Below are 11,929 nucleotides of genomic sequence, written 5' to 3' on the forward strand. Positions count from 1 at the left end.
CCTACACAGGCAGGGGCTGTGTTACAGGAGTAGAGCACAGAACTCAGGGAACCCGGTGTTTCCTACTGGACAGTAAGCGTGCCTGACCTCTGTACTGGAGGGGGACACCCTCTCTGTCTTCTAAGACTGTGCACAAAATCCTTGAAAAAACTAGTATGAAATAGAGGCAGTGTCTTTTCTCTGAATTGTACAGAATATGAGAACTGTCTCCATAGTCATTGTTTGCATGATATGAATTTGATTCATTGAAGCTATTGCTGATTTTATTAGTAATCTATTACTTATTGTTTTATATAGAATTATAAATTCTACTAATTAATCTTGTATAAATCTTCAACCTTCTTATACACATCTCCTTTTCTCTCTGGGCCTTCATCTTTATTATGGTATTGGCTATTCTGTTTATTTTTTGTTGATGCATATGGATGCTATTATATTGTTTTATTCTGTTTTTCTTTTTATATATTGAATTTATATGCATCATTTTTAAAATTCCTTATAGTTTATATATTATGTGTCAGTGGATATTTTCAGGTACCATCTTTCTATGCAACTAATTTTCAACAGTGCATATTTTGGAAAATGGTACCTATTAAATAATTTCATCGAGATTTTTGCTATTATAAGTCCACACTCTGGGCAGAGTGTGTGTGTGTATTTGTGTGTATCTGTGTGATACATATATCATACACACACACACACACACACACACATATATACATACACATGTGTTGGTGTTACATTACCTGCAGAGAGAATTTACACTTTTAAAGGCTCTCATTTGAGGTTCAATAGAAAAGAAAACCTAAAACCTTTTGCTAAGTAGCCTTTATAGAATATAGTAACATTTATAGAGCGTTAGCTTCAATCAAAGAGAAAGAAAAGGAGTAAACAAAAGAGTTGAACAACAGAGAACCATCATTTTCTTTACCTCAGGTTCCCAAACACGTTGGCAGGGATGAAACTCACTTTCCTGCTGGTGCTATTATGCTGGAGAGCAAATCCTTTCCTCCTCACAATGAGGGTCCTGAAGGACATGGTGTCTCAGGTGGCAGAGGCAATACAAAATGAGAAGGTGAAGAATTTCAGCATAAGAACCAGAAGAGACAGAGATGCGCTGGACAATCACAGTCAACAAAGAGACTAAAGGAATGAATTTCTTTGTTGTGTTTGTTCCAACTACACCAATTCTTTCTGTATTTCCTTAGAGTTCCCATAGAGACAGAAACAAAACTGATATGAGAACAAAGAAATAAAAAGATGAGAGAATTTAATTTAAACTTATGATGATGAGAAACCAAAAAAAAATCCTTTTCTTTTGCTGGTATGATTACTTGGAGTGGCAGTAATTTTGCTAAACATACTTTTCTTCTGATAGCTCTTAGGAAATGTCCTTACTGTTCTATTCCAAGCCTTGAATAATGAAATTTTGTAGAATAGAAATTCTGGGGAGAGCTATCTAAATGCCATTTTACAATGAAACACTGATTTTGTTTCCAAGTAGTCTCTTTTTTAATTATAAAAGTTATACATATATGGGGGAAAATTCATAACTTACTGCAAAGTGAACAGAAAATTTTAAACATTTCCTATGATTCCACTACCCAGAGAAAAAGCCACAATATCTGATATGTGTGTGTGTGTGTGTGTGTGTGTGTGTGTGTGTGTGTGTGTGTAGATATATGCATAGTTTCCTGCTATCTCTCTACAGTATTCCACTACATCAGATTCCTGCTCGGAGGCATGCATATTGCTATATTTTTTAAAAAACCTATTTTAAACTATTATGCAAGCATAACTTTAAATATAAATCTGAAATTGTATGCTCATTACTTCCTCCTGAAAAATACCAACAACTGGAATTGTTTGGATGTATGGTTTCCCTAAAATTCTCTTGTGTATAAATTACCTCATTTGATTCTTAAAACGATCTTGTGAGCTAGGTAGGCCCACACTACCCGTAATTAAGTTTATTGTACAGATGAGTGAATTGAAGCTTTTGAATAGAAAGTCACACTTGAACTGAGTTGTAGCACCTCAGATTCTACGTGCTTTTCACCATAGCAAACAGCAAAGATGCCTGTGGAAAGCGTTGTTGACTTTTGCGGTTGTAATAAATTAATGAACACTATGTAAATTACTGCACGGAGACGTGCTGAGTGGAGTTTCCCGGGGTTAATCACAGATGTTCTGTGCCGGCCGCAGGCTTGATGCCCGAAGAGGCTGGTGGAACAGGATTTTGGGTTTTCATTCTTTTCTTTTTTTTAAACAAAACCCACCATGCAGAACCACTTTAAATCATTACAGTGTTGCCTTTCCTTCTGTTCTAATTTCTAATTAGTTTCCCTGAATACATGTCCCTTCCCCTCTAGACCAATCTGTCTCTGGCCATTGGGCAAGAAGTAGAGCATGAGGGGCTAATCCTACTCCAGCTAACAAGTCCCAGTTTCCAAGTCCTAACTCTGAAGCAGTTTGGAGTTTGCAGGATTGGGGAAATAATAAGCCTAACAAATGCTCATGTATAGCGGTCGATCAGTGTTGCACTTTACCAGTGATCAATCTACTTTTTTCAAGTGACTGAGAGGTTAGTAAAGATGGTTCAGTTGCCATGAGGCATTGCCAGTATGTCAAGAAAGAGCCAAATAGGGCCACGTTTGTAAAAGCTGTTATTGTTCAACCATGCTTTAGAACTAAAGTAAAACATTTACAGGCATTTAGAACTGGGTATAAAGACACTCAGCTGAGAGATTATCAAGTCAAGCAATGTCTGCTCAAAGTGGTTGTTTGCTAAAACAATGCTTCGGTCTGTCATTGTGGAAAATGTCAAAGTGGTAATCTTTTAAAATTCAAATATTTTCAGAAGACATTTTTCATTGTTATTGCAGAGGAATTAGGCTTAACCTTGTGGGAAAACAGTGAGTGCGGGGTCAGAGCTGTCTTCGGTTTGGTCTTTGATATGAGCTGTTGCACAGAGATCTCACCTAAAATTTCAGTCTCGATTTTTGTCATCTAAAAATGGAAATTACAAATACTACCTTCACATATGCGTACTTATTTATGAAATTCGGCCTCTGTACATCCATGACAGATTAAATCTCAGAGACAGTCTCGGAGACAGTTTTGGGTGAACTAGAAAATAATAGCTTTACTGCTTTGCCAGGCAGAGGGGGCCACAGCAGGCTAATGACGTCAAGACCGTGTGACCCGCCCTGGAGGGGGTAGTGATGGGTCCTACAGTGTTCAAGGAGCAGGGCGTGGTCAGCTGGTGGACACTCTTCTGATTGGCTGGTGGTGAGGTCATTGGGAATCAGCATCATCAATCTTCTGCTTCCAGCTGGTCTGGGGTCTACGTGCCTGCGGGCAGCATGCAGTTAACTTCTCCCACCTGGTGGGAACTTCAGTATCTGCAAAACAGCTTGAAGGCCATGGCTCAGAATATTATCTACAGCCCTCGAGGAGGAACCAAAAGTCCTTGACTCTGTTCAATGGCTAAACTATTATTATTTTGTCTTGTTTGACTGTTCTCCTTTCTTTCTGCATTTTCTCACTTCTCTGATTAAATGTATTCTTTGACTAAAGCTTTTCTACAGACAAAAGGCAGGCGGAGGACATGGGTGGGGGGGCTACTCTGGGAAGGCCCCGTAGGGTCCTGCTCGGTTATGTGAGCTGTAGAGCCCACTGGGATTTACAAATCATTGATCCTAACAAGTTTTCTCTGTTCCCTCAGTGTCACTGTTCTCCATAAACAGCTTAAATTCCCAAAGCGTCTCCCGTGCCCTCCGCTCTCTGCCTCAGGTTCTCTCTCCCATGCACACCAGCCAAAGCTGTGTTTAGAATTTAATCTCCCCCAGCCCACGCCCACACTTATGCAGCCAAATATAATTAGAGCAAAACACACAAACGTGCTGACGATCTCTAAATGCAGGACTTTGAACCTTGAATCAATCTTCATTGCTGTCCAGTAATTGTACTGCAAGCCGCCAGCCCTCTCACTCTCTCCTTTTACGGAAAATCATTTCATCTCTCTTCTCAAACCTCTGAAACCTGCAACTCCATCCTCACTCTGAGGGACTCGGCACCCAATTCACTGAGAAAATACAGATTCCCACAACCTCGTGCTACCACACCTGTGCATCGACCAGACCCCAGGCCCCAGGACCTGCGTCCTATTCCACGACTGTCTGTTAAAACCCCTTTTCTCTTCCCTTCCCTAAAGAGTCGTCGTCACTGTTTCCAGTTACTCTTTTTCCTCTTTTCTCCGAATCACTGCACTGACTCTTGTCCAACCTCACCTTCCTTGAATCTTCATGTACATGCCTGTGTTTGACTATTTCCTCCATTTAAAATATTTTTTTTTCACTTTGATTCCAGGAAATCTGTCTTCCAGTTGTGCCCACTACAAGGTCCCTCCTTCTCTGGTTCTTGCACGTGTTCTTTCTCATCCCCAATCTGCTAAACACTGAGGTGCCCCAAAGCTCTGTCCTCAGACCTTGGGCCTTCTCTCTTCTCTCTCTGTCTCAATGTCATCCTACCCCAAAGCTTTAAATGCCATTGATATGCTAATGCTTCCCAAATCATATTTCCAGAGTAATCATCTCCGCAGAATTTGAGGCAAGCTTTTCTACTTTTTTTCCAAGTAATCACTCGCATGTCTAATTGATATCTCAGCCCAACACATTAAAAAATAAACTCCTATCTTTCTACCCCAAATCTGTACCTCCTGCAGATTTTTCTATCTCAGTTTACAGCCAGATCTAATCTTAGTTGCTCTGGTCAGAAGTGTAAGAGTTTTCCTGGATTACCCTCTTTTACTCAGACCCCATAACCAATCCAGTTGGGTTTTCTTTCAAAACACATCACTACCTCCCCTGATTCACCTGTATCCAAGCCATCACCCTCTTCCTCTTAGGTTACTACATAAGTTTTTAACTCACCTGTGGTTAAGTCGCACCTTGTCACTTAGCTGCTCAAATTCCCGCCGGCTTCCTGTTCAGTCCTAGAGGGCGGCACATCTCTTAAAGGGCCCTGCATTATTTGGGTCTGCGGAAGCCTCTGCATAAACTGATAAGTAAGGCTTTATGGGATTTGCTTCCCCGCGTCCCCAGACTTTACTCTCACTGCAGGTTCTTTGGACTCGCTGAACCTCATTGCCTGGAATGGTGCTCCGGTGGAGATCTGTCCTTTCTCTCCTCCTTAATATCTCACTGAGGTGTTGCACCTCCTTTTTCTGACACCAACCTCTCACCAAAATCACAACTCTCCCCACGCTCCTGACCTCCCCCCTGCCCCCCCTTCATTTCCTTCTTTAGCTTATTTCCTGCATTTCCATATTTAGATTAGGAACTTAGGAACTACACTAAGTATGACTAGAACTGTTTAACTCAGGTGAAAGTGAGAAAGCATTATGTGGTCAAAAACATAGGAAGAAATACAATTTACAGTTCATTTAATTAAGAAACAGCATTTTAAAAATAATAATGATATACCTGTGTAAGTTAAATACATGTACCAATTTTAGCTAAGATGACTGCTATTGTTACCGAGTCCAAGCTCGCTCTGCTTGCCGCAGGACAGGCCAATGAATCGGAGACGAGGTGTTGAGGCACGAATACGACTTTATTGGGAAAGCCGGCAGACTAAAGTCTCAAAATAACCATCTTCTCGGGGTTTGGATGCCAGTTTCTTTTATAGCACAGAGAGGGGGAGATGGGGAAGTAAAGTAAAAGGCCATAAGTTTTGCAAATATCACCTGGAATGGCCAGCGTACGGGAGGGGATGTGTTAATTTCTTCTTTCTTGCAGCCATCCGCAGATGGACAGGGTCCGGATGTTTCCCTGAACAAAGGCACTTTGGGTTAACATTCAGGCAGAGGGGCAGGGTTCCCTGAGGCAGGCCATTATGTATACACAGTATCCTTTTAGTGAACAAAAGCAGCGGGAAAGCAAAGGTTAAAGTAAAAGAAGCAGATCCAACATGTCAGATTTGGCTCTTCTCTTGTAACACTGTTTCCAATTCCAGTTGTTTTCTTTCAGAAAATATTTCAGTCTTTTGACTTAGAGCTTGCATACAAAGATTCTTAGCGCTTACATATGATAGCAGAGAGCTTGCTTTTATTTCATCAATAACATAATAAACAAAATCATTAATGGCTAATATTCTGATATTAGCACAATCAGTAATACAATTCTATCTTTAATTATGAAAATCCTAACTGCAGTCAAATAATTGAATTTATAATACAGTTTTTTATAACTGATGATTTTTTCCTTGAATTTTTGGAACAGGTAGTGAATTTATTTTATTTTGAGAACAAGATAATCTAGAAATACCATGCATTTTGAATATAAATATAATGACATGATGGCTCTAGAAATGTGATGTAAATTTTAAAACCGATAACAATTTAAGGTGCTCCTTGAAAGCAATTTTTATAATTTAGGAAAAAAATGTGAATTTTATGTTTCATTTTAAAAAAAGTAAGATGGAGGTAGAATTCTTTTTATTAACAACTTCATTTTGATATAATTCACATACCATAAAATTCACCCGTTAAAAAGTGTCATGCCATGGTTTTTGATGTATTCACAGAATCGTGTATCTATTCTCACAAACAATTTTAGAACATTTTCATTGTCCCTAAAAGAAACTGCATCCATTTGCTATCACCTCTGGGTCTTCTATCCTCCCCAGCCCTTGGCAACCACTAATCTACTTTTTATATCTGTAGATTTGCCTTCTCTGGGCATTTCATGCGAATGTAATCGTACAGTGTGAGGTCCTTTGTGCCTAGCTTCTTTTTTAAAAAAATCATTTTATTGAGGTAAGATGGACTTATAAAAAGCTGTACATATTTTTTTTTTTAACATGGGGAAGTCACTTTTATTTTGTGAGATAATCTATCACGGAAGAGTTTACATTATTTTTAGTAGAGAAGATTAAGTGGTAAGCCCTCTTAAAATTTTTACTTAGCTAAGAGACATTTTTTTTTTAACATCTTTATTGGAGTATAATTGCTTTACAATGGTGTTTTAGTTTCTGCTGTATAACAAAGTGAATCAGCTGTACATATACATATATCCCCATATCCCCTCCCTGTTGCGTCTCCCTCCCACCTTCCCTATCCCACCCCTCTAGGTGGTCACAAAGCACCGAGCTGATTTACCTGTGCTATGCGGCTGCTTCCCACGAGCTATCTATTTTACATTTGGTAGTGTATATATGTCCATGCCACTCTCTCACTTCATCCCAGCTCACCCTTCCCCCTCCCCACGTCCTCAAGTCCATTCTCTACGTCTGCGTCTTTATTCCTGTCCTGCCCCTAGGTTCTTCAGAACCATTTCTTTTTTTTTTTTTTTAGATTCCATGTATATGTGTTAGCATACGGTATTTGTTTTTCTCTTTCTGACTTACTTCACTCTGTATGACAGGCTCTAGGTCCATCCATCTCACTACAAGTAACTCAATTTCGTTTCTTTTTATGTCTAATATTCCATTGTATATATGTGCCACATCTTCTTTATCCATTCATCTGTCGATGGACACTTAGGTTGCTTCCATGTCCTGGCTATTGTAAATAGTGCTGCAATGAACACTGTGGTACATGACTCTTTTTGAGTTATGGTTTTCTCAGGGTATATGCCCAGTAGTGGGATTGCTGGGTCATATGATAGTTCTATTTTTAGTTTCTTAAGGAACCTCCATACTGTTCTCCATAGTGGCTGTATCAATTTACATTCCCACCAACAGTGTAGGAGGGTTCCCTTTTCTCCACACCCTCTCCAGCATTTATTGTTTGTAGATTTTTTTTATGATGGCCTTTCTGACCAGTGTGAGGTGACACCTCATTGCAGTTTTGATTTGCATTTCTCTAATGATTAGTGATATTGAGCATCCTTTCATGTGTCTGTTGGCAATCTGTATGTCTTCTTTGGAGAAATGTCTATTTAGGTCTTCTGCCCATTTTTGGACTGGGTTGTTTGTTTTTTTGATATTGAGTTGCATGAGCTGCTTGTATATATTGGAGATTAATCCTTTGTCAGTTGGTTCGTTTGCAAATATATTCTCCCATTCTGAGGGTTGTCTTTTCATCTTGTTTATGGTTTCCTTTGCTGTGCAAAAGAAAAGCTGTACATATTTAATGCATACAACTCAGTGAGTTTGGGGATTAGTATATAGACATTAAATTATCATTAATACCAAGGTCACGAAACCATCATCAATATCAAGGCCATAAACATACTATCACCCTCCAAAGCTTCATTCTGCCCCCTATAATATTATTGTTATTATTGTTGTTGTTACTGCTTGATGTGATGAGAACATGTAACACAAGATCTGCCCTATCCTCTTAGCATATTTTAAATAAGTGCTACCATATTTTTAGGTGTAGGCACTGTGATGTATAGCAGATCTCCAGAACTTATTTATCTGCGTAATGAAACTTTGAACCCTTTAACCATCACCTCCTCATTCCAATAAGTGTGAAAGGACATTTTGGAAAGATTTAGAAAATAAACAAGCTGATAATTGATAGAAATTTTTGGCTCTCTAGGCAAAATAACTCCTCTACAGGAAAAAAAAAAAAGAACAAAACTTTGTGCTCTAATTGTGAGCCCCTAGACAAGAATATGTGTAAATATTGTGAACAGGAAGGCCATTGAAGGAACCAACGACCCATAATGGTTAAGAAACACAAGGATACTTACCTGGCAGGGGAGATCTCATGATCACGAAGGTGGTTTTCCCAGGTTGAGGCTTATCCATTGCACTCTGGATATGCTGACCCCTGCGATTTCCCCAAATGTAGGAAACTCGACTGCATAATTTGTCGTAGTGGGGGACTGCGTTTGCGCTTTCCTCTGTTAAAAAAAGAAAAAAAAAAAAAGAAACACAAGGAAAACTGTCTAAAATCTGTTCAGTAGTGCTGCTTACAGGGAAACCTTGCATCCTGAAATTCCATGCTCTTCATCTAAACTCTCCAGGGAAATGGGCTGTAATTATTTTTTTTATTTTTTATTTTTTTAAAGATTTTATTGATTGACTGATTGATTGATTGATTGCTATGTTGGGTCTTCGTTTCTGTGCTAGGGCTTTCTCTAGTTGCGGCAAGCGGGGGCCACTCTTCATCGCGGTGCGCGGGCCTCTCACTATCGTGGCCTCTCTTGTTGCAGAGCACAGGCTCAGACGCGCAGGCTCAGTAGATGTGGCTCATGGGCCCAGTTGCTCCGCGGCATGTGGGATCCTCCCAGACCAGGGCTCGAACCTGTGTCCCCTGCATTAGCAGGCAGATTCTCAACCACTGCGCCACCAGGGAAGCCCCTGGGCTGTAATTATTTATGAACAATACAGCTTTCCATTTTTCCTTTATTTAAAATTTGAAATACAGTTGACACACAATATTACATTAGTTTCAAGTGTACAACACAGTGATTCAATGTTATATACATTACAAATTGATCACCATGTCAGTCTGGTTACTATCTGTCACCACACAAGGGTGTTACAATATTATTGACTACATTCCCCGTGTTCTACGTTGCAACACTGTGACTTAGTTATTTTATAACTGGAAGTTTGTACCTCATAATCCCCTTCACCTATTTCACCCATCTTCCCACCCCATTCCCTCTGGTGACCACCAGTTTGTTCTCTGTACCTATGAGTCTGTTTTGGTTTTGTTATGTTTGTTCATTTGTTGTGTTTTTCAGATTCCACATATAAGTAAAATCGTACAGTATTTGTCTTTCTCTGTCCAACTTATTTCCCTTAGCATAATACCCTCTAGGTCCATCCATGTTGTCATAAATGGCAGGATTTCATTCTTTCTTATAGCTGAGTAATATTCCATAGCATATACATACTACATCTTCTTTATCCATTCATCTGTTGGTGGTGATGTAACACTTTTCATCCAATAATTCTCTAACACCCATAAAGGGAAATCATGTGACGGTATATCTGTAATTAAGGAATTGTTCATGCTCAGAACAGAATTTATGGACACTCCAAAACCAGAATCTGACTTACTATGTTTGCTCTGGTTGCTTTTAAATTAAACATGTAATGGAAAACTATGTGTTCACTAAAATAAGTAGTCTAGTCACGCCTATTGAATCTAATTTCTTACCAAAAGTTAAATTGAACTGACCTATGACACTTTTTAGGACATGCCAAATTGTCTAAATAAAATAGTAAATCTATACACGAGCAACAGGTTCGATTTTAGAACACTTTGCTTCTTTGAAATAATATAGAAACAAAAAAGCTTCTCAGACTCTTCAGGTACTATTTAAACATGAACAAGTACATGAATTACTTGATTCCTTGATGTCTCCTAAGATAATTTCTGTCATAAAGGTAGATTCTCACAATAAACCAGATACTATAAGAGCTAGTATCTTATACTGTAAACAATATAGACTTACTTTAGAAATTCCATAGAAATATATAGGAATACTTTAGAAAGTACCTTAGCAGGTTTTCATCTGAACCAGGCTACTCCAACTAAAGTGTATACAAAAGCCCTTCTTACCAAATCAAAAAGTCACACATCTATGGAGCTTTGTAGATACACAACATCTACACTACAGAATTCAGAAATAATGCCCCAGAGAATGATTGTGTTGTCAGAACCATGATCCCTCAAGCATCCGTTCTCATGCCCAAATCCGTTTATTTATTTAATTCATTGCTTGTTCTATTCCAGATCACAGATATAGCCGTTTCAGTGTTCTTAGCTCCTACCCCCATGGGAAAGAACTTTATAAAATAGAGTCCGCTGTTTATGTACAGCACATTTTGCCTTTAGTCTACACATTCTGTTCATTTCTAAAGTTACTGAGGCCAGCACCTTTTGCCCCGCCACTGACAGTGAGTTTTTTCATACATTTTAGATTACGTGTATTCTACCCTGTGACACTCCCACTTCCTTGATTGCTTGATTTGAATAGGTTTCAATTGACTCGTGGAACCATAAAAATCTATGGTTTAGACAGATGCACGGTGGCAGAGGTCCATCGCTAAGGTATCTGAACTGTGGCGTGATCTGTTTACCATCTCTTAGTTTGCCTTTTCCATAACGTCATATAAACGGGGTCATAGAGTGTGTAGGCTCTTGAGCTTGGATTCTTTCACTTGTGAAGGCACAATCAAAAAGGAATACGTAATTATAAGAGAGTTCTTTAGAATGGAGCTGGGAGGTCATTTAGAAAGTGTGACTTACCACATCTCAGCCTGAATGGAATCTGACCTTCTGACTCGATGAAGTCATCCGGAGCATCTGCCAGAAGCTCATGAAAGGTACAGTATTGCCATTTATAGTGTCTTCCACGCAGTGCAGGAAGAGAAGGGCGTGAACTCTGACCCGTGAGGGAGGCACGGCCTGCACTTCCCGCACGGACCACAGGGTGGCGCCGAGCCCGCCTCTCTGACCCACGGCGCATGCGCGTTCCCGGCGGCCTCGGCTCTGAGCGCAGCTGAGAGGAGTTGTGTGTCAGTCGACGGCAGGCCTTTGGCTGGGACGCTGAGCTCAGCGTTTCAGCTGACAGGAGCTCGGTCTCCTCAGGACTCGCTGGGGTTTCGGCTTCAGGACAACGTGGGGCTGCGTCCACGCGGACGGGAGCTGGGTTTCCTGAGGACGCAGGCGACGCGGGGAGGAAAAGGTGAGGAAAATTGGGGAAAAGTGGGGAGAAGCTTCCTGGGGGCGACTGACGGCTGAGGGGGCCCGTCTTCGTGCGACCCGGAAGGGCTTGGTGTGCAAAGCTGGGTTTTCGGTCGGGCTGGTGTGAGGTGGAGCCGCGTGGGTTGTGGGGTGTGCAGTCTTCCCCGCACCGTTTACCGTGGGGCCTGCCCTTCCCCTCGGTGTGTCCGTGGCCTCCTTGTCGTGAATTAACGGCGCCCCCGTGCGGGGTGGATTCTGGGCTCTCCGTCC

The 11,929-nt window shown here is 40.5% G+C and overlaps 1 non-coding gene across 1 annotated transcript; it reads left to right on the forward strand.

Annotated features, from left to right (window-relative positions):
* The first annotated feature begins 8,697 nt into the window (after window positions 1–8,697).
* On the forward strand, window positions 8,698–8,861 carry LOC118897617. The gene has a single exon (XR_005020504.1). It is a non-coding gene; the product is annotated as a U1 spliceosomal RNA (small nuclear RNA).
* The last annotated feature ends 3,068 nt before the right edge of the window (window positions 8,862–11,929 follow it).

This window comes from Balaenoptera musculus, chromosome 6 (genome assembly GCF_009873245.2).
Source record: "Balaenoptera musculus isolate JJ_BM4_2016_0621 chromosome 6, mBalMus1.pri.v3, whole genome shotgun sequence".
Lineage (NCBI taxonomy): Eukaryota > Metazoa > Chordata > Mammalia > Artiodactyla > Balaenopteridae > Balaenoptera > Balaenoptera musculus.